At 45.9% G+C, this 23,752-nt stretch overlaps 1 protein-coding gene across 2 annotated transcripts in view; it reads right to left on the bottom strand.

Annotated features, from left to right (window-relative positions):
• CHST15 (carbohydrate sulfotransferase 15) overlaps window positions 1-3,713 on the bottom strand; it is a 44,825-nt gene extending 41,112 nt beyond the window's left edge. Inside the window, exon 1 of one of the 2 annotated variants that reach the window (XM_048311615.1) lies at window positions 3,638-3,713. The gene's annotated coding sequence lies outside the window, so the exon portion shown is untranslated. The remainder of the gene's footprint in view (window positions 1-3,637) is intronic. The other variant, XM_048311610.1, reaches the window with a different exon arrangement.
• Window positions 3,714-23,752: the final 20,039 nt, after the last annotated feature.

The raw sequence follows: 23,752 nt of genomic DNA, 5'->3' as shown, positions 1-23,752 counted from the left end.
TCAGGAAAACATTTCTCCTTCTGTTTCTTCTTGCAAGGCATCACCTGCTTATCTTCCCTCAGAGGACGCTCCTTAAAGCTAAAGCTTACAAGCCACGTCCAACAGCTGCTGGAAACCAGGTGTAACATAAATTAATAAATATTCCATGGAAAAGCTACATTAACTGCTTGCCCCTGAAGTGCTGTTTAGTGGCATGTCAGGCACAGCTGTGTAATCAAAGGATTACAGTGCTCCCACTACAAGGCTCTCCACCTCCTCGGGGACTTCCCTGTCTCCCTCGCCTGTAAAAACCCAATCCAGGCACCAGGACAGAATTGTAATCATGTCTTTGAGACTAGGAAACACAACCCAACAGGCCGTGGGGAAGAACACAACACGTTTTCTGCCAGGTACGTGGGCAGTCACATGAGTTTTTGAAAGGATGGGTCTGCAAAGCGATAGATCATTAGTTCGTTTCAGTGAAATTGCAGTGTTAGTGGAGAGATGGGCACAATTTGAGATAACTTGCAGGAGTTTGCAGATCCCTTCCCCTGAACAGCTGTATTTAGACTCCAGATCTGACACCACACTTGGTCAGCAAGAAAAACAGGGCACTTCACTAAGAAACATAAATAAATAAGAAATACTAATTTGTGGGGGGAAGCGGTGAAGAAAATGCTCTCTTATTGGAAATCTACCATGTTTTTCCACAGCACTTTGGATTCTTCCAGCTGAGCAGCATAACTCCAGCCAAGGAGTATGGTGGGAATTTAGAATTACCCCTCCCTGTGCGAGATATGGAGAGAAAAAAGGCTTAAAGAGGAAAATGAAAGTCCAAAGACAGCAATTAAGGAGCCTGGTTCAAACCAGGGCACAGCTTCTGCAAACCCTCTGAGGTGTTAGAAACAGTGTTCCACATCGGGCAAGTGCCCAGAGTAGCACTGAATGATTTAAGAGCACAGTTCCTTGGAGTTCGTGATGGTGGGATACACATTAACTGTAGGGGTAATTAGGAGGGAGAGGGAGTACATCGGTACCTGTTTGTGTCATGGCTTTTCTTCATCTAAGTGATGCATCTGCACTGGAAGAGAAGCACAGCTGGGTGTTCCAAGTTCCTAAATCCACGTGTCATTCAGGTGAGATCAGCCCTCTGCTGCCAGCTCACCTCTGGGGAAACTGTGTCAGCACCCAGTGGTGACAGAATGCTGAGTTACAACCGTGAGATTTTGCTCCACGGACATACAAGGAAGCACTCAGTGTAGGAAAAGTAGTTTATAATAGGAAGGATTCCCTTCAGCAGAGGAATTCCATAAGAAATCCTTATTGGCCAGCAATAGCTCATCAACTTGGGCAGAGTTTGCTGCCATCCCCCAAACCATTTGATCTTAAATATAAACCAAGGCTTTGAGAGCTGCTTTGGTACCAGGCCACACCTTAAAAACATGTTCAGCAACACTGAAATCACCTGGGCTACCAACAAAAGCTTTGACCACTGAAACTCCCCGTTCTCACAGAGCTCCTGCCACAGGCTGCTTAAAATAATGTTAAAATATAACACAAGCAGTACCTTATTTGCATCTCTGTGATTATGCCTACATGATCATGTCCTTGTTAATGCTGCTAGTGGATTACACACCTTCATCCTTCCCCTTCAACCACATGAAATAATTCAAATATGAGAGCCTGCTTCACCCTTCACATTTATGTGATTTTCAGGTACCTGCTTTTAATTTAGCAATGAAGATAAAATCCATTACTGCCTTGCACTGCATTAGTGGAATTAAGTGTTTTGCAATGTAAATCTCCACTGTTGCATCGTGTTCCTGTTACAAACCACCAAATAAAACACTCTGAATTTGAGATTAGTCCTCCTATGGCAAAATCTGAGCCACAAAACTGTTTTGTTACTGATTTCAGAACTGCACGGTGGCTGCACTCACAGACACAGGATCTAAGTGCTATTAAAAAAAAAAAGGAAAGAAAGAAGGTAGTTTCACTACTAAATCTTCATACAAGTAGTTTCCTCCTTTCTGCATTCAAATTGATTTTCTTTCTTTAGGCATGTGAAGAGCCAGATGAATCCTTTGACTCAATGCCCAAGAGTGAAATGGCACCAGCAGCAGCAGCAGAGAAGCTCTCAGGGCACGAGACGTGTGACAACATTTTAATCACTGACAAAAAGAGGCTTCAAGGCAGCTACTCTGTCAGTGTTTGCTGGCTTTAAGTGAGATTTACTGTTGATGAGTGAGTGCATATGTGTGTGAGTATATAAACACATATATGTATATAAACAGCACAGATATAAATATCAGTATAGTTCATGTACATTTGGGGACTTTTGTTGATGGAAATTTCCCTCTTTGCCAGAAATTGAGCAGTCCCCAGTCAGTATTAAGTGCAGTGCTGTTCAATCAGGTGTTTGTGTATCCAAATGAGCGCATACAATTTTCAGTTAAACCTTAAAAATATTTACTTTTCATGAACAGTTCCAGCAAACTTTGAGATTTAATCTGTGATGTGCTCAGCTGGCCACTCTGCTCTTTTTTTTTTTTTTTTTTAGTCTCAAAATACAAAAGAACATGTTTGTTCTACAGGAGATGATGATGACGATGATGGGTTTTTGGTCTGTCTAACAATGCAAGAAGTGAAACCATTCTGATGTCATACACGAGGAAGTCAATGTGAAGGGGACTTTAGGCCATAGAATGATATAACAAGTAAAATTAAATTTTAAAAAAAATTCCAAATCGAAGAGTTTGGTGGGTGTTTAGATGCACCATCCGAGCAATACTCTCAGATATCCTATTAACCTACAAATCTGTCTGTGCCTAAGACAGTCAGATCACTGCAGAGTACGGCTGTAGTATTACAATGAAGCAGCAGAGGAAAATTAAAAAAAAAAAAAAAAGAGAGAGAGAGAAGAAAAAGAGAAGCCCACATACGAGACCGCCAAAGTTCAGCTGGTGAATTGTTGCTTAACAGACTCTGACCGTAATAACCCGTCACTGAACCTTGCCTGCATTCTCAGCAGCTATGAAGCTATTTTTAACAGCCAACAGCTTGCATTTAAGAAATACCCCTCTTCACCCAAAAATATCCACAGTGAATGGCAACATCCATGCCCGGCTCCATCCCAGGTGGGATGCGCTGCCGGGATTGAATGGCTCTTTCAGGAAAGCCCCTTTACAAGTGTCTGCTCTCCCAAACCCCGACCCCAGCGCCATCCGCGGCTGCGGGGACCTGCCCAGCGCGGCCAGTGACAGCATCTGCGCTACCTTTGTCCCCGCGGGGTCCCCCGGAGCACGGACCGGCTCCGGGGCGCGTTCCCCCCGCCGTGCCCCGCTCCTGCCGCGGCTGCGGGGGATGCTGCTCCCGGGGAGCGCCCGGGGTGCCCCAGCCCGCCGGGGAGCGGGGACAGTCCTGTGTCCCCCGGCTGCCCCCGGCTGGAGCCCCGCGTCCCCCGAGCCCAGCCGTGCCCAGCGCTGCCCCCGGGGCTGCCGCTGCCCAACTTCGCGCAAAGTCCCGCCGCCTCCAAACTTGGGGAGCCGCGGCCTGGGCACCCCCCGCCTTCCCGCAGCGCCCATCCCATTCCATTCCATCCCATCCCATCCCACCCCATCCGCTTCCATCCCATCTCATCCCATCCCTGCTCTCCTACCTCCGCCGGCTCGGCTCGGCTCTGCCCCGCGCCCGCCGCCTCCGCCGGCTCTGCCCTGCGGGAGGGGGGCGGAGGACCAGGAGGAGGAGGAGGAGGAGGAGGAGGAGGAGGAGGAGGAGGGAGGGAGGGAGCAGCCCCGCCGCTCGCCGGCCGCGCTGCGCAGCCCGGGAGGCGGAGTGCTGCCGCTCGGCTCTGCCCCGCGGCTCCCCGGGGCGGGGGTCCCCCCGGGGCTGCGGGGGTCCCCCCGGGGCTGCGGGTGCCGGGATGGGGTGCGAGCCGAGCGGTCCCGCTGCGGGGGATGCGCCGCGGAACCCGCCGGGGGGGGTGCGGGGCATCCCCCGGGCATCCCCCGGGCATCCCCCGGGCATCCCGGGCCCCAAGAACCGCCAGCGGCAGCGCCGGGGGATGGATCGAGAGCATCGGGAAGGAGATGGGCCCCTCCTGAGCCCCCCCGACAGGAATTTGGGCTGTCCCGAGAGAGCGGTGTGCGGGTGGCACCGGCATCCCGAATCCGGGCGTGCAGGCAAAGGTCAGCCCGAGGAGACTCGGGCTCGGATCTGCCAAGGCTCCGAGGCTGGAGCGAGTCCGACCTTCCCTGCTGCACACCTGGCAGGCTGCAGGCAGCATCCACTGCCCTGCTCCAGACTTGGAATGGAATGGCAACAGCACAAACGTGGCTAAGAAGCCAAAATCTTCTGCTCAGTGAACGCAAGGCTCATTCTCAAACAGGACATCCTACCAGAATATACATATATATGTATAGTGAATATACATCAAAACTGTTAAACTGACAGAGGGCAAGTTGAGATTAAATTTTAGGAAGAAATTGTTCCCTGGGAGGGTGGGCAGGCCCTGGCACAGGGTGCCCAGAGCAGCTGGGGCTGCCCCTGGATCCCTGGCAGTGTCCAAGGCCAGGTTGTACAGGGCTTGGAGCAGCCTGGGATAGTGGAAGGTGTCCCTGCTCATGGCAGGAGAGTTGCAACAAGATAGTCTTTAAGGTCCCTCCCAACCCAAAGTGTTCTATGATTCCATGATGATAAATATATGTTTAAATGTATAGTCTGGTTATTAAGTCTGTGATATCCACCCATCCCTTCTGAGGTGCAGCACATGCCATTTCCCTCCAAGGTTTAATGCAACACTTGCAAAGCCAATGGTATCAAAAGGAAAACTTCATATTTCCCTCCTTACACTGTTAAACTTAAATCCATGTGTTTAATACTCGGCAATATTATTTCTAAGAGTTTGAAGCGATGAAGCGTGAGCCGAACATGAAAGAACAGTGAATTCTCTATTTTAGTACTTCCTTTCATGATCAAGCCCATCTTTGGTTTTAACTTTCAGAAGCATCGAAAACTCACACAGCTCTGTGGGAATCTGCTTTGCAGAGAAACCATATGCACCTTAATAGTAAAATGCAAAGCAGAAGTTTACAAATTACACAGCTCTGATTGGGAGCCAAACAGATTAAAGATTTCAAGTGGGTGATTGTGCACCTGTAAGACCGCATAAAAATTTTTAAAAGATTTTAAAAGCCACACATGCACACATTTCCCACAGAACCATGTATGTATCTCTGTTCAGATCACATCTGATTCTCACCTGTCTTTTAAATTAAAAAAACACCCATAATAAAGACCCTGATGAGGTGAAACCAGTGATTTATAAAATACTCACACATATTCAGTGTTTCTGTTCTGAGTTAAATATGCTGCCCTCCAAGGCCCTTTTTGGCCTCGTGGGATGCTCTGAATAGCAATTATCCTTAGCCAGATTTCTGTGTAATTACACTCCCTTCCTTTCTCTGTATTTTTAAATAACAAAAAATCAAAGAAGCTGTCATGAAAACAAGATCTTAATTCCCTGGGGAAGTCTCTGTTTACATTATTCCTCACCAAGCAGCAGCTGGAGTAGAAATCTTGGTGGTGTTTTCCACATGTGGTAGCTCAAACTTCCAGGCACTCCATAAAGGTTGAGACTGCCCATCTCACAGATGCTTACAGACTGTCTTCAGTGTTACCTGGAGAGACAGGGAGGAAAATGCAAACTTTAATAGTGTAATAAATCCCTCTCCAGGAACCATGTTACCAGGAAAAATCACAGAATCCCAGAATGGTTTGGGCTGGAAGGGCCCTTAAAGCTCATCCAGTGCCATCCCTGCCATGGGTAGGGACACCTTCCACTGTCCCAGGCTGCTCCAAGCCCTGTCTAACCTGGCCTTGGGCACTGCCAGGGATCCAGGGGCAGCCACAGCTTCTTTGGGCACTCTGTGCCAGGGCCTCCCCACCCTCCCAGGGAAGAATTTTTTCTACTATCCCATCCAACCCTGCCCTCTGTCAGTTTGAAGCCATTCCCCCTTGTCCTGTCACTACATGCCCTTGTAATGATTGCCAGAGGAAGAAAAATCAGAATAAACAGCCTAAAAATCTAAAAGCTAAGACTGGCCTTTAATTCTCATGATTCAGAGTTCAAAGAGGGAGGAAATGAAGAAGTTTCAATGTAGAAATTAGAGTAGAGCTATCTCTGACTAGATTGGTTTTCATAAAAAGAAAGGTCCTGACCTCCACCTCTGTAAATCTGATTTCTGCTGGTTGCCATGCTTACTCTGCAACACACGAAGAATCATCCCACTTTTGAAACAAGTTTGTACATATTTCTTAGCTCTGAGCAGGCTTATGTGGTGAAAAAGATGGGAGAGTCCTTCAGCAGTGTTGAAAAGCAGGCACACAATTAGTAGTGCAGACGTGTGAATTTAAAAGGTGAATTTTTAACCATGTGAGTCCTTTCTCCTTGCTGCTGCCTGTGGTTTGGGGCAGAAATCTGGTGGACAGGTCCAGTGGCTGGGTTTGCTAGCAGCAGAGCTGTGCATTTACAGGCAGATTTAACTCTGGGATAAATAAATCAGATTGTGTCCTCAGAGCACCGCTGTAATGGAATGCTAATCCCGGGAAACGGGCTGCTTTTCCTCCACGTGCCTATTCCAGCATCAGCGGCTCTGGGTTATTCTCACAGAGAGGGCTTAGAAATGCAGATGTTTCTGTTTTGTGCTTCCTCTCTCCCAAACTCATAAAGCAGAGGAAGGAGTTCATTGCCCGCAAGGGCCGAGGAGGATTTTGCTTCCCATTCTGGCTGCTTTTGGGGAGCCCTTTTCCCATGACCTCCATCACCAGGCAGTGCTGCCCAAAGCCCTTCTCAAGGGATGTTGCTGCAGGGTGCCAGCACAAAGTAATATCCTTATGTCAAATCCTAATTCCACCAGAAACGGACGTGGGCAGTGACAGGAAAAGACCAAAACTTCCCCAAAACCTCTCTGTCCCCCTTGTGCCACGAGCTGCCAGGAGAAAAGGGACCTGCCACGTTCCCCAAGGGAGCTGCCTGAGCCACCACGTTCAGGACTCCCCTATTTCAGGGAAAGCAGAGGGGTGGCTGGAGCTGGAAGCAAATAACATCCTGGGCGGGACCTGTAAATCCAGCCGGGAGTTTCCGTGCAATGAGCCTGGAAAACCACCAGGTGATACGGATGTTGTACTTAACAGCTTTAGGACTCAGCGCTGAGCCGCTCCGCCGAGCAGAGCCGAGCTCAGCCCAGTTCCAGGCAGATTTCCCATCCCGCTGGATGCACGGCTGCTGTCTGACACAGGCAGGGCCTGGGATGTGCAACCACAGCCCTCCGGCACCCCCAGAGATTATTTCAGCTCTTCTCCGAGGCTGGGAGTTGGTGCTGTGAGAAAATTGCAGGAAGATTTGCTATTCTTAGTTGTCTGTTCTCCCATTAAAATATTGGTGTAATCTCACCGGAATTAATGGAATGTGTATATTTTAAAGAAATGCATTATTACTCTCATTTTGCCCCCGGTATCCTGGCAACAGGCACATTCACATCACTAATTTCATATCTTGTACATCCTTCAGCTCTGAGTAAAGGGTAGATCAACCTTCAGATATTCTGAACGCCTTTTTTGCTGTTTTCCCAACTTGGGTTGGGAATTATTCTTCTTGGCATGCACATTCCTGGAATGCCTCTGGGAATTCATGCTCAGCCTTTAATTGAAGACAATGCCTTTGTCCCTGGAACAGGCAAAAATTAATACTGAAACTTGATTAGGTAAATGTGGCAGAATTTGGTTTCCCACAAATGGTCTGTTAGATTTTAATGATGGCAGCCAAGAGCCAGCTGCCTTTTGCTTGATGCCATCCTTTCATCCTGAGCTGTGTCCTTCAGCACCCTAAAGAGTTCCTTTCATTGGTGATCTCTGTGCCCTCCAAGTACATGTTGAAGGGTATCATTCCCCTCTTAGTCATCATTTAGCCAAGCGATGCATATTAAGTTCCTTTAATCTTCACTCATAACTCAGTCTCTTCCGACCTTTAATCATTTTTATGACTCTTCTTATGAATTTCTTCCAATTTGTCTGCATCTCTCTGGCAATGAGGCACCCAGGATTTACTGCCTTGTTTTAGATGTGCTCTCCCTGCAGCAACTCAGAAGATGTTACCTCCTGCTACTTTTACCCACCACTGATTTAACAATATGCGGGAGTTGTGAGGTAGCCGGGAATCAATTAAAATAGAATTTAAATGGTTCAGTGCTCAGAATTGCCGTAATTCTTTTGAGGCACCGCGCGCAACGAGAAGCCTTGGAGCCTGTGAAAACCTGCTGCTTCTGGGAGCACGTGACTGCAGCTCCTGGGGCAGGCAAAGCCTTGAAACCTGCTGCATGCACAGCTCTGTGAGTCTCTGAAGGGGTATGAAGGACGAGTGGTGATCCAGAAGACAAATGGAGATGGGTTTGGCACCAGGAACAGCTCACGTGTGCTGCTGGCCTGAGGGGTCCACCCTGCTCCTCCTGGAGCTCTCAGACAGGTGACAGCCCCCAAGGGCTCATCACAGAGGCAAAACTGGGGGAAGCAGCAGCCAAGAGCTTGACATTAGGTTGCTTCAAGCTCTGTTTAAATGGTTTGCTTTAATAAAAAATTTAAAAAAAAAAGTCTTTAGGAATCTGTAATGCATTTTGAGCTTTGATTAATGAAGAGTTTGAGATAGCTGAGCGGCAAACTAAATGATGAAAGATGCTCTAAGACCTCTCAGATCTGCTAAAATGATCAGATGGCTTCTCTGTCCCCATCATGTGTGGTCTTGATTCAAGGCACGCACTGGAGTCAACAGGATCTCTGCTCCTAGTTCCTCTTTTCCCATCTGAACAACCCTGTGGTTTCACATTGCTCTGGTGGATAAGGAGGGAAGGCTGTTACCTCTGGAGGTGTTTAGTTCCTCTTGCAGAACAATTTTTCCTTCTCTGTCCCATACACAAACTGTGGCTCTCCAGATCTCTTTTGTGTTGCCACTGCTGGTCTCTGAGCCACGGGCAGGGAATTGAAGGTCACTGGGCCTTCACATGCATACTCCAGCACCCTGAGTTTTCGCTTTCATGTCATTTGTTACTCCTCCTCCAGCTCCTGAATTCAAAATGAAGCGTTTAAAATTTGATCAGGGATGTGTTCTAACGAGTGCTTGGATTATATGTGTGCCTTGTTTCCTTAAGTGATTTTTACCATTCTCTCTACCTCCAGAAAAAACAGATAAACTGCATTTTATAGGCTCTTTTCTCCACGTACCCCAGTCTTTCCTCTTTCCCATCTGTTGCTCTTCATTCATGAAGCTCCTCACAAACCCCAGCCTTCAAGTGGAGCTCAAGAATTAATAAAACAGCTTGTGGTATGAAGCACATTTACATACAAGTTGTGTGTAAGCTCGTATGGATCTTGCCTTAAAAATTATTTACATTCTGGACAAACATCTCATAATGTTGGACAAAACAAAACAAAACAAAACAAAACAAAACAAAACTGTTTCTTTTAGCCATAATGTATAAATATTTTAAGTACCAAGGCTGATTTGTTACTGCTGAGTTTGTGGGATCTATTTGTATGGTCTGTGCCATCCTGCTTTTCTCCTTCAGGAGCAGAGGATGGGCCCTGCCCCTGTACAAGTGCAAAAGGATGAATTTCCAAGCCTGCTTTTGCTGTATTAGCATTCATTTTAGATACACAAATAAAGTAATTTGACTTGTTAGACGTTCTATGAAAAACACCAAGATAGACCAACTGTCTTTACCTTCAAAGTTATGAAAACCATTATTAAAAAGATCAATCACATAACCTCCTTGCTGACATAATGATAAATGTTTCCTGTGAGTGTTATTCTATCTTCTAATTTCAGAAAAATTAATATACCTTCTTTCTGCCTTTTTTTTTTCTTTTTGCTAGCTCAGGCCTTGTTACAAAGCCATTTTAATTTGCAGTCATTCTTCCAGTGCACCTGCAATGATAGAGCTGATAAACACTTTCTTAGATGATAATTTTTAATGACTACCACAATTGCAAACCGAATTTTGGCTTTAGGAAGAATGCCAGAGATGGCAGAAAACTGAGAGACTGAACAAGCAGAAGAAATAGCATGGGAGGGATGCATTTCATACATAGATTATGTTGAGCAATTTGGTCTAGTGGAAGGTGTTGGGGGTTGGAGTGAGATGAGCTTTAAGGTCCCTTCCAACCCCAAACATTCTGTGGTTCTGTGATTATCTATTCTTACTGCATTTTATTTTCCTGATAAGTTTCTACTCATACAGTTAAAACACTGCCGTGCTTGAATCCATCAAAAAGCCCTCGGTTTCTCCTTTTTCCCAGTGCCTAAAAGCTGAAACAGTGGGTTTCTGCACACTGCTGATATCTTGCTGAATCAGGCAGTTTGGGGCAAAGCCAATTCCTGTGACTCCTGTGGTCTTGCATGAGGAATTGCTTCTGTTGGAGAAGCGTTGACCATTTAATATACGGTGCTCATGACTCACCATATATTCCCAGAGCACTTGGAGGTATTTCCATGCTGTCTCTGTATTTTTACAACTTAAACATATTCCCCTGGAGATTTATGCAGCTTTACATTCTTTTCTCTCATACACACTTCCAGGAGTTTTATGGGGGAGCAGAGAGGGAGCCTAACCAGCGCAGGCAGCTCGCTTAATTTAGCACAGTCCTGTCCTTTCCAGTTCACCCACCTGCAAAATGGGAATAATAATAAGCACTTAAGGGAGAATATTCACATGTCTAGCTTGAGACCTTTAATGTTCATCTCTCCAGAGGCTCCGCAGAGAGAAACAGCTTCTAATTCAGGTGCTTTGAATGGGCTTCTAATGGAGCTTGCTCCTCTTCTGGCAGTCAGGGAGACCAAGTTCTCAGCTCCAGCACCCCTCCATCAGGCATGGAGTGACATGCCAAAAGCCAGACACTGTGAACATCCTTTTTCATGCCTCATCCTGCAACCATTTTCACGCTCAGCTTCCTGCTGTGGAGCAATATCTGATTAATTCAGTGGTTTTCCACATCTGCAAAGTGGAGTGGGCTGTGGGATGAAGACCATGCAGAGCCCCAGTGATCACTGAGGGTGAACAAATGAGCATCTCAACAGCACTTTGTGCATGTTAAACCCAGTGAAAGCACTATTAATTATCAATATGGCCAGTCATTAGTATTCATTAGGGCTTAGAATAAACTACTGAGACTCAAAGCTTCCTGTTGCAATCTCTGGGTTGCAACTGTGTGACATTGAGCAAGTCACCTCTCTTGTCCTCATTTTTCCTGTCATTAGGACCTCTGCATCATCCCAGAGTGTGATGTGAACCTTAATAAGGCTTGAAAAGGGCTTTGAGAACTTGTGGTGAAAAGGGAAATATTAATGTCGAGCATTGCTGTAACAGCAGATGAGACGGAGAGAGAGCCTCATCCCGATCCAAAGGGCTCAGGGTGGTGCCATGGAGCACTTGAATGGCTTGTGAATCCTGCCCAGGAATACTGAGCACAGAGAGGCACACCGAGCCAGTTCTGCTCACAGGCAGAGCCAAGAAGCACCACCGGGGAGTTGAGATTTGGAAAACCCATCCCTCTCTCGCTTTTCTTCTGGTTGCACAGGCAAGCTGCCCATTGGTATGCACAAATAGATATTTGGGCTTCTAAACACCCACTCCTGGACACAGAAATGCAGTTTGGGACCGTGTTTAGCGTGGAAAGACTGGCACAGAAATCAATCTTTATTTCAGAAAATCTTCTTTTCAGTGTTTAGCCTTGGTGTTGATTATATGAATTAGATCCCTATTACAAATGAGCCTCGTGTCCCAGAAACTAATGTTCTGTGCTCAAAGCAAGACTTTCTGCATTTCATCATCATTCTGTTCCTTAACGATTCAGTTTTCCTGGCAATGATGAGAAATGTTTATTTCCCTGGAGTATTTTTTGGATGGTAAAATTACGGTGTTATTTGTGGGCAGTGGATGCTGCATTAACCCACCAAGGCTGCATTGCTGTCGTTAATCACTGTTTGGAGACCTGGCCACCTTCCTTCACACCTCTGGTTTCCATGGCACCCTTTGGCCACTTGTAATCTGTTCAATCCACTTTTATGCTGGAGACAGTGGCTGCCAGCTTCTGCCTGCTCGGAGGCACATGAGCAAGACAAAGTGACAAAGTGACAGTGAGATAAACACTACTGAGAGGCCTTAGTCTGCATTTTGAGGACTGCTGTAAATCAGAGTGATGGAGAGAGACAGATTAGTGATGCCAGCATAGAGAGGTGAATGTGCATGCTGGGATCTACATATTCCTGTGAAATGCATCTACATTTCATTTATGCCCAGTGATAGGAACGCTGTCATAATGTTGTGGAAAAGAAGGATATGTTGACAGCATGGTCAGGCTCTTGCACAGTTCCTCAGGCTCTGCAGGAGTCATTGATGGAGTTAGTGCAGGTTCCTACAGTGCTACAGCCACATTTTCTTATTTCCATCTCCAGTTAGAAGCAGAGCAATACGTTATTCTACGTGATCATATACAAGAAATTCTTCATTTCGTGTGTCTTGTAACTTCTGTCACCAGGTGTTGGCTGACACTCTCCATCCTGTTCCAAAATCCAGCTGCCTTGCCCAAGCTGAAAATCCAAACCCAAACACCTGAGATGAGTTACATACCCACACATACATTTGGTGTTTGAGGTAATGGCACTGTCAGCTAAAGCAAAATCTTGGTGAATTTGACCCCCACCAAAGAATTTCATTTAAGAAAGTTACATAAATGCAAAGTCAGGCTTGAAATCTGCCATCTGCCAAACCAGGGAACCCTAAAGTTAAATTCACCATTGGAGCCAATGCTTGGCTGCTCTGCAGTTACCATCTGTAGTTTTTTACATTGCCGTTTATTCTGTTAAATTTATGCCTTAGTGTGTAAAAATGTCTCCAGACTGTGAAAGCAAATGAACAATGTGACAGGGCTCAGCCCAGTAAAGACAAAAACTTTGACATTATCAGATTTTTCAGATTTGAAAATCTCAAGGCTTAACCTCACGTAAACCCTTGGTTTAACAGTTTGAGATCTGCTTAGTACTGGAAGTCTTGCAATACTCATTCTCTCTGCCTGCACTCCCAGCACACTGGAATTTCCTCTCATTGCACTAACACAGAGCTCTTTGCTCAGAACTGATTATTCTCTCTGCTGCAGAACATACAACCACTGCTATCAGTGGCTCCTATTCGAGTTTTTAGGCCAACACAGGTGAAAAAAAGCCATGCAAAAAGCTTTGGTTCTCAGCTCCATGTGCTCCCAATCTCAAACTCAGCCTACATATGAACAGAGGAAGATGTTTGGGAAATGCACAGGCCTGCAAAAACCACCATGTTTGATGATTTACTCCCAGGTGACTTTTTCTTTAATGCAAAGGGATGCAATGTAAAAAGGAGCAAACTTCCCTGTGGTTGATTCATTCAGCTTTTTGGATGAGAAGATGCAGAACTGCCTAGAACGGCAATGTAGCCCCATCGCTTTTTATTTTCCTCTTCTGGTTCAAAAAAGAAATGTCAGTCTGACCCATCTGCTGGAATCTGAGCAGAGCCCCAAAAGACCCACACACAGGCTGGAAGACAAGTGCCCATATGGTGTCTGCATGCATTCATTGCAGAGCTGGTAGGCAGCAGAAATACCTCAGGGAAGAATTGGGGATGAGAAGATATTTTTAATAAACCAGACTGCAGTGATCTATAATGGGAAATAATCACCGAGCCTTTTCCACAAATACCTAAATTTCTGTCTCCCCTACTTTCCCTTCCAGCGCTGGCGGAGAAAAAACAGAAAAGAAAGGTTTCTTGTACTGTAAAACACTTCAAAAATTTCCCAGATACAGGTGTTCTACTCTATCAAGGTTACTGTTAATGTTATTAATATTCATTTTCATTTACACCACCTCAAAGCCATTAATGTGATAAGAATGTTATTATCTTTATAGCAATAAGTATTTATTAAAAGCATGTACAGTGAAAATTGGTAATAAGATGAAGCAATGCAAAGCAGAATGCAATGAATCCCTTAGGAAGAATAATAAAGATTTCTGGCTCTTTTTATTCCTCCCAACAACTTCACAGTAGAAAAAAAATAAAAGCAAGATAGCAATGCAGGCTCGAAGTCACTTATCAGAATTTGCAAGGGCTTTGAGTGTTTATCCTCACTAAGAGCTGGAGGGATCCATTTCTGGAAAATTATTGTTGTCTGCCCTTTTAGCAAGAAACTGTCTTGATGTTTTTGTTTAATTAAACTGCCGCTGTCAATTACTGCCTGCAAATAACACAAAGTATTGCCCAATGAACTTGGGAGGGCACTCAGCAGCCACCGGGCTGTTGTGAGCTCCCTCTGCACTCCCTGAACGTCTACTGGAGGTGGGAGGTGATAAAATTCCCCATTTCTGTCCTTTTCCTGCTTCCTTCAAGGAAATAAAAATAACCCATCATTGTTGTGGCCCCACCGATTGAAACATCAGCGTTTCCATCACAAGCTGAAGCATTTGCTTCAGTCCCCAAGGGTTCATGTTCGCTGAGCCTTTCCTGTTGTCCTGGCAAGGGCTTCCTCCCAGGGGGTGCAGCGGGATGCTCCACTCCAACTTCCACTCATCCCCTGGACCTCTGCCCTGGCCAAATCGGGCACTCCTCTTCCTCTCCCTCCTGGCACATCCCTCCATTTCCAATTTCACAACCTAGCTTTATTTCTGCTCCTTTTCTCTTTTCTTTTTTTGCCAGGAGAAATTGTGGTTGGCTTTATGCTCCGCGCTGACCCCAGCTGCCGGGCCAGCAGCTCCATGAAGGTAGAGCATTCCCAAACCACAGGAACACAGAGAGCCAGCCCTTCCTCCGTACTCTGTGTTCCCTGCAGCTCTGCTGGACACTTCCTCAGGCAACAAGGAATCTCACCACTGGCTGCAGCTGAGGCTGGCAAGTGCTGCTGCCTGAAGAAATGACAATCTATTTTTTTCCTTTTCAACTGCTCACCAGCTGAGCAAAGGCTCCCGGTGCTTTCTGCTTTGGGGAGCTGAAAAGGTGACCTCTGATGAACTTTCTGTGCCAACAACCCCTTACATTCACTGTGCTGTACCCAAGGACTACAGCCAAGTTATTGACTGCTCCAAAAGTCCTTTCCCTTATTCAAAATCTCCCTCTTTTCATCCCAGTGCTGAGCCGAAAAAGTGACAGGACAAGTGTTGCTGACATATATGGTCTTAATTGATTTGGATGCAATTCTGACCAAAGTATCAGAATTCCAGGAAGATACAACCAGAAAAGTTCCACCACCAAGTCTGGGGGTTTTTTTGGAGTGCAACTTTCCACAAGAAACTGTTTTCAGTGGAGTCGAAGGCACTGTGCTTTTTCCACGAAAAAGATTGCTCCCCCTCAGATTTGAATGTTGAGGATAACTGACTGTGGGGAGGATTTTCCATTGTGTACATTCAATATAATCTCTACCTGGACTCCAGACTTTACTTTCAAGTTGTACAGAGATAAGAAACACCCCATGAGTAGAGTGTAATGTTAATTAGGTTCAGTTTCCCTCCTGTCTGGTTGGCCCAGCACAGTTCACTGATTTTATTTGTGGATAGATTGGAGATAAGTTCACATACTTATAACCCCCCTGCCCTGGCCAGGGACACCTTTCACTATCCCAGGCTGCTCCAAGCCCCATCCAGCCTGGCCTTGAATGTTTCCAGGGATCCAGGGACAGCCACAGCTTCTCTGGGCACCCTGTGCCAGGGCCTCAGCACCCTCACAGAGAATTCCTTTCTATGAATGTGGTAAAACAGAGGTGAAAAATCACAGCTAAAGTGACGCATTTATTGTATGTCCCAGATGCCTTCACTTTTTCCTTTCTATTTGAATTCTCTCTTCCCTCAATGTTACAGCTTTAGCTTTGATCCATCCCAGCAGAATCAACAATCTTTTGTAAAATGTTCTTTTCAGTCCAAGTCCTTTCTGTGATAACAAAAAAACAGTACAAAAAGAAGATTTGGATTATATTTATGTGTGACTAGACTATTGATCTCACAGCCCGGGAAATGAAAAATGAGATGAAATGTGATTTTTAAATCCGACCAGGAGGAGGGGATCAGGGTGAAGCCAAGCACAAGTCAGGGAGAAGTGTGATTCTACAAAGAATCCACGTCAGAAAATCAACTTTCAGTGTTTGTATAACACAAATTCAGCTACTTGTACTCATTGGGGACCTGGTTTCCTCAGGGGAATGTTTTCAGCCTTTTAATTTACCTTACTCCCATTACCTACACGTTATGGAGAGACAGTGAATGCACTCTGGTGTGCAAGAAAAGATTCCTGTCTTGAACACCTCCATTCCTACCTCTCCTTCACTAAAACCCAGCTTTGATCCCACTTGTTTGACCGAGGACTTTCCTCCGGAGATGGTGGAGGACTAAGTACGGGTCCTTCTCTGAACTTCAGTTTTTCTGTGGTGAAGAAAACATGCTTATTCCTGTCACAAGGTCCTTGTGTCCCACCTCCAGCTGCTCAGGCTGCTCCTCATTTCCACCAGGGCTTGGCTCTACACAGCAATCATGAGGCAGACTGGGCTGAAGGGACCTGTCTGACAGCGCGCTGGGAGTTTTTTTCTTCCTTTTTCTACTGTAAAGCATTCTTCCTTCCCCAGCCTACCCTAGAGAATCTAATTAGTGGCCTAATTACCACCCCCATACTATGCCCTGGCTGACCTTTGCTGGCTGTGTTCTCAGCCTGCCTTCCCTTGTCAATACAATTTTGGGCCGTAGGTCTGCGGGGTCTGCGCTGCTTCCTCTGCGCACCACGACGTCACCACGCTCCACTCAATGCTTATTTTTATTCCCCACTCCAACAAAATTGAACTGTGAAAGCACTGTAAATTTTCAGCCTCGAGAGGCTCTTCATTAAGCAACAAATAACTCTCTGCACCTAGTTGATATTACCCTCCTGTTGGCTGTTTGTCACGCAGCACTACCCCCCCGCTCAGCCGGCTGTGGCCGTTCCACTCGGCTGACAGAGCTGCTGCTGGCCAAAAAAATGCACATTACAGCCTGTTTGCTGAGCCTCTGACTTCAATATAGAAGCAACAGCATCATTTTTACCCTTATTTGGCTCAAAGGTTCATGCTATCTCGCTGTTCTTATCAGCTAACAGCGGGCAGTGTTTCACGGGCCTGGATCCCGGTGTTGTCCTACAGGAATGGCTTTTTATGGCTCCAACCCCACTGCTGCTGCTAATGGTGCTTCCACACAAAGAGGTGCTGTCCAAAACAAGGAGCTGCATTTAATGCCTCCATGCTCTGTCCCTGACGCTGCCCCCCAGTCTTGGGAACAGTCTGGGCTCCCACCCCTCTGCAAATCCTGCCTTGCCCCAGGGTTAAGCGGTGTCTCAGCTCCCTGATAGGTGCGTTGGTAATTTTCAAGCCACAGTGCATCTAAAAGCCAAGCACCACCCTGGGAAGGAGGTCATAAAACAAATATTCCTTTCCTGCTGAAATGCATTATTAAAGCCTCCACCCCATAAATCCCAAGTAGATAACACTCTCCGTGGCACCTTGTAAAATAAGCAATTTTCTGCTACTGAGGAAACAAATTCTTCTTCTCATTCCTATCTAAACTCCACCAACATGGTGACAGACACAACACTGCATCTGAGCTGGGTTTTGACAGCCTCATACATTTCTAACTCTGTCAGCAAGAATAAATGTTGGAGGCTTTTCACTTTAAAGAGCTCTGGAGCAAAATGGACTTTCTGGGACCCGCTTCACCCTTTGTGTCTACCAGCCATAAAGTTTCCCACCGTTTCCAGCACTGCTTCATTGCAAGGCTGAGGTAGAATTGAAGTGCTGAGATCAAATCAAATTCCTTCAGAGAGGAAGTAAGGCTGGGAGTAGAAAGATAGACATCGTAGATTCCCAAAAATTTGGTTTTTCACCCCAGAACATATCAGGATGAAGCTCACCATGTATCACACCCTCTGGGTGCTGCTGGGGCAGAAACAGGGAATATCTGGGACTGTATCCAGCAGTCCTTGCTAAGACAGACATGGAGCAACACTTGGACCAGGCTGGTTCTGCAGCAGCAACAAATGAATTTGGACTCCATTTTCTAGTTTCCTGATGGATCTGTCAGTGTCTCATTTCAATAAGATGTTATCTCCATTTTTTCTTTGGATTTGTTTGGGTTTTTTCAACGATAACACCACAGTACTGCTACTCAATGCTGCATCAGCAAATGTTAATGTTTTATTCCAGTTTAGAACAAGAAGAGATTAAGGAATTCCAGCAGTCACCTACAAAATGCAACTGCTGTTTTCCAAATAGCTCTAATCAGCTACCAAGGACACTGTCCTGTTTTCATCCATTGTGGACCATGCAGGTTTGCAGGTTTACAGGTTTCTTTCTTGTATGGAAGGTCTATGGGATCATTCATTTCAGAAACTTATGTCATGTCTTATGTTCATTTCTAGAGCAATCAGGGGAGTTAACTTAGTAGTTCATTGCTATTTTTCTGCTCTCTGGTGCACAGAGTGTATCTCCTGTGTTCAATATCAACAGACCTCACCAAGGTCCATATGTGGCCACAGATTTTAAATACAGACTTTTCCTTTTTCTTTTATTCTTTTAAAGTCAAAGCTAAATTCAAGAAATTTTTATCTACATCATCATATATTTAGGGATCAGCCTGAAGCCAAACTAAATTCTTTTCATATTATGAGTGAAAAAATGGCTTGTTCTCCTGCTCAGCACAGACCACTCAGCATAAATCCCTTGTGTTAAAGCCCCTGCTCCTCATTACCAATACAGTATTCTCGATAAGAAGGAAAATTTCCTTTTCCTCCTCATCCTCACAGTTCACTTAAGATGCAGCCTGTGCTTTGAAAAACATTTCTATTCCACTATTTAACAAGTGGATAGGTGTTGAAGCAGGGTCCTGTAGGGGTGGAAAGGGCTGGACTGGAGCAAAATTATACTGGGATATGGGGCAAATTCACAGGTACCTCCAAGTCCATCCTACCCTTGAGAGAGCTGCTGAAACATTTGAGGAAGATCCTCCTGGAGGTGATGTGCCCACTGAGGTGGGTGATAAGCAGTTTATCACAGGTCCATGCAAAGAGAACCTTTAGCCATGGCTCTGAGGGAGGAACGTGAAGGTGACAAGGACACTGAGTGACCACTTAGAGCAAGACACTGAAGTATTCCAGGACTCGGGATTGACCACTCTCCAATGGTGCTTTCCCTCTGATAAAACTTGTCTCAAGCTGCTTTCCTCATGTCTGAGGAGGAAACCCAGCACCCATGCCCATGAGAAAGGACCCACGGTGTCACTCAATCCTACCATGAAAGCCAGTTAAAATTCCTTCATAGGGAAACCAACTTTGGGTTGGGTTTGTTTTGGGGTTGGTTTTTCTTTTTTTTTTTTTCAGTCTGCTATTATAAATAATGGCAAGGAAAAATAAAGTTTTTAATTTGTGCAAATGCCTTGACAAAGTTGTCCTTCATCCTTGTGTAAATATTGCTCCCGTAACCCTGCCAAGGAATGGCCTTGAGTGTCTGCAGCCAAAAAAAATCAGACCTGCTCCTATCTGAGCCCATGAGACCTACATATAACTCATGTTTGTGGCTGGTATTCCAGCTCTTCAAAAACTGCCTCTGAGCCTTTCCTGGCTGGGAATCCAGGCTGCTGTTCCCTAACTTCTGTGTACCATTTCAGGAGTAGTGATGGCAAATTTTGCAAGGAAAAATACTTCTATTAGACAAACTGGAAAAGCTGGAGAGAAAGGCCAAGGTCTCAAACAAGGAATTCCTTTCCAAACATTCAGACTTGCATGCCTGGATGCTTATCTGTCCTTTCAGAGTAATCCAATAAAAGATAAACTTTCTCCTCCTAAAAGCCTTTACTCCACTTAAACCCTAGACCATTGTGGCTGAAATTCCATGGCTAGCTCCAAAGATGATGGTGGAGATAAGCAGTAGGGAATCTGTTTATCTAAAGAGGGATACATTTGTACAGAATGAACAGAAATGTCATAGCTCTATTGCATAATCTGGCTGTGTTCCTTATTTCAGTTCCTCCAGTGGCTGGAGCCTGCACTCAGGTGGGGAGGGGAGAGTCGCTCCAGGCAAGATCCGTGTGGAAGTAGTGCCTGTACGATGTGTCTCAGCTCTGAAGCTTCCATTGGGTCTCTAGCTCCCATATCTCATTTGATAGGAAAAGCTGGCCATGAGGCACAAGGCTTCTCCCAGTGCCTCTGGAAACTGGAGGGTTCCGTCACTCTCATGGAAAGGGATGTGAGAATGAACACAAGTTACACACTTTCCAAGAACACAGGCTGCAGCTTGCAAACCTGCAGGTGTTTTATGGCACTGACATTTCATAACCCGTGAGCTTGCAGATTTGGAGACAAAACTACAAATGGAGTTCAATTTAAAAATCCTGGAGGGTGAGATCCTTGATTTTGATGAAGTGTCCAGACTAAACCTTTCATTCCAAGATAGTTCTCACATACATTCCAACCAAAAATTCCTAAATCTGCATGTAGGGCAAAGTGCTGAAGAACCACCTACTGCTCTCTTGAAAAAGAGAATCAGCTCCTCTTATGCCAGGACAAGAGGGAATGGCTGTAAACTGCCAGAGGGCAGGGTTAGATGGGATATTGGGAAAGAATTGTTCCCTGGGAGGGTGGGCAGGCCCTGGCACAGGGTGCCCAGAGCAGCTGTGGCTACCCCTGGATCCCTGGCAGTGTCCAAGGCCAGGCTGGACAGGGCTTGGAACAGCTTGGGACAGCAGAAGGTGTCTCTACCCATGGCAGGAGATGGGACTGGATGAGCTTTAAGGTCCCTTCCTGCCCAAAACATCCTGGAATTCTATTCTATGATTATTCACTACTTTTAGGGCTGTTTTCAAAACTTCATTTATGTGTGTACCTTCCCCTACAAAACCCCCAGCACTGAGACAGCAGTTCTCTTCACTCAAATGGTTCTATGTATGTTCTACACAGTTCTTTGCCATTGAGGCATTTGCTAAAAAACTGCTATAATTTTAGTAAAAAAGCTGTGCTGGCAAGCTTTAAGTGTGGGAAAGGCCTTAACTCCAAGTTATCAGTAGACATCACTGTGGCCAACCAATTGAAATAGTTAAATTATTCTGGGTTTTAAGGTCAGGAAATAGTGAAACTCTAGCAGGAAAGCATATTTTACATAATGCAGAATCTCAGTCCTGAACCAAAACACTGAGAATAGCCTGGAGGAGATCAGCACCTTTCATCCAGTTCCAAGAGAGTCTGGAAACATTCACATTTAAATTTGCCAACCACCCTTTAACCTTTTCTCCCTTTTCTTTCCATCTACTGTGGTCTCTCCACATGCACCTCCTTCCTGTTTATTGGGTATTTTTCTATTAATACAAGAGGGGGAGACCACTTTGAGGACCTCCCCAGGCTCAGCCTCTTTAGGGTCCTCTTTAGGATCCTTTCCCTCCATGGCTGCTCAGTTCAAAGGGAAATCAATGGTCAAAAAAAGGTACCTGGGCATGAAAACCTTTCTCTGCAAAACAAAGGGGTATCTGCCACAGCTGTGGGTCACAGAAAACCTGGGGAAGGGGAAAGTTATCCTTTCAGAGTGCTTCCCAAATGGAAAAAAAACCCCAACAATATAAGCATTAGATTCTTGACAATCGCATGGCATTCGCTGTCTCCAAATATTTAATTTTCATTTTTTAAAAGTGCCTAATTCTCTTAATGAAACCATTACACCCTGAGTACCCTGGTTTAAAATTAGAAAATCAGAAGAAAGTGAAGAGTAAAAGTTGGTCTTGTCTTTTACTGTGTTACAGGTGAATGCAGAGGGTACCACAACCACAGAGAAACAGCCAGGCTGGGACAGCAGCTCTGCCCCATCTTCCTCCCCTGGCACCACCAGAGCCAGTAACTGGTCTGAGCATAGGAAATACACTGTCAAGCAGCACAGAAAATTGACCAAATTCTGATTTTCTCCATTAAGTGTGCTCTGCCAGGCTAACAGAAGTAAAAATTCATTAAAAAGTGGCGCAGCATTGGAGTGCTGAGCTGTACATGGATGCACAAGAGGCATCATTTTGAGAAAGAGATTCCATCTCCTACACGGCCCCTGCTCTCAGACAATCACCTTTTCAAGCATGCTGATGTTGTTGCTCTCCTTAATACATTTTAATTCCACTCTTAATGTTTTTGCACGCTCATGGTGCATAGCCAGGGACATTGCTCTGAAGAACCATTCCCCGGGAAAGGGTGCAAGAAGCCAAAGCAGTGACAGGAGGGGGAGTGTGGTTTCCTTGTAGAATCAAGGAAAATATAATGATGCCACACAGCGTGTAATTACCACGGCTCCCTCTTTGTGCTGCTTGTCTCTGTGGGCTGCATTCCTCCAGCAGGTAGAGAAGCAAGAGAAGAGAAGGGGGAAGGGGAGGAAAGGGCTCTGACACTGCCACCTTTCCCCATCAGCTGGAAGCCTGTGAGCTCAGTGACAAGAAAAGGGAGCAGCACGTTCAGAGACCTGTGGGGCTGGACTTGGAGGGAGATGGGAAAGTTCAGCCCTATTTTGTTACCTCTCCCTGTGGGACCAGGGCAAACGCTTGGCCTCAGAAGTGCAGGGAGAAGTAGCCAGAGCCAAAACCACCATCCGTCCATCCATCCTTCCATCCATCCATCATCCACCCACCCCTCCATCCATCCATCATCCATCCCTCCATCTATCCATCCGTCATCCACCCATCCATCCATCCCTCCATCCATCCCTCCTTCCATCCATCCATCATCCATCCATCATCCATCATCCATCTATCCATCCATCATCCACCCATCCCTCCATCCATCCATCCATCCATCCATCATCCATCTATCCCTCCCTCCATCCCTCCATCCCTCCATCCATCCATCCATCCCTCCATCCCTTCATCCATCCATCATCCATCCATCCATCCATCCATCCCTCCCTCCATCATCCATCCTTCCATCCATCCATCCATCCATCCATCATGCATCCATCCCTCCATCCATCCATCTATCCATCCATCCATCCATCCATCCCTCCCTCCATCATCCATCCTTCCATCCATCCATCCATCCATCCATCCATCCTGCTTCCATCCTGCCAGAGTGACATTCCCAGGAGGGGACCAGCACACAGAGCAGAGCAAGGAAGTGCTTTCAGGGAGGGCCCTTCCCACTGCAGCTGATTTGGGATGCAGAAGGAAAGCAGCCCCTGTCTCCCCCAAACAGACACTGGGAGGTCACTCCCAGGTCAGCACAGCCTTGTTTGCAGAGGAGCAAAATGCACCCTCTGCCAGCCTACCTATAATTAAAGACCTGCAGTTTCCTACATATGTATTCTTAAAACATCTGTAAGCATAATTACAGCAACCACTTAAACAGCTGAATACGAGGCGGGCGTTCTTTTTCACTGGGAGATTGCTTTTAATGACTCTGTGTACAGCAGAGTTTGCAGATGAGGGCAGAAGTGCACCCAATTATCTCTCTGCTGACACTTATTGCGCTCAAACTCACATTTTCAGGCTTTTTGTTTGCTTCATGAGGACTCCCATTCCTCTTATGCTCAGTTCTCCCTGCAGCACATTAAAAATTAAGGATCCAGCCCCAAACCTGAGCTCTGGTTATCCAATTACCCTCAGAAGATGCTGTAGAGCTCAGGCCCATTTCCTTATGTCTTCCCTCTTCACTTTGACGTGTGTTGATAGCACTCTTGTGAG

The sequence above is a fragment of the Corvus hawaiiensis genome, chromosome 8 (assembly GCF_020740725.1).
Source record: "Corvus hawaiiensis isolate bCorHaw1 chromosome 8, bCorHaw1.pri.cur, whole genome shotgun sequence".
Taxonomy (NCBI): domain Eukaryota; kingdom Metazoa; phylum Chordata; class Aves; order Passeriformes; family Corvidae; genus Corvus; species Corvus hawaiiensis.
Note: the sequence above shows the minus strand (reverse complement) of the source record. Positions and strands in the feature narration are given on the sequence as shown.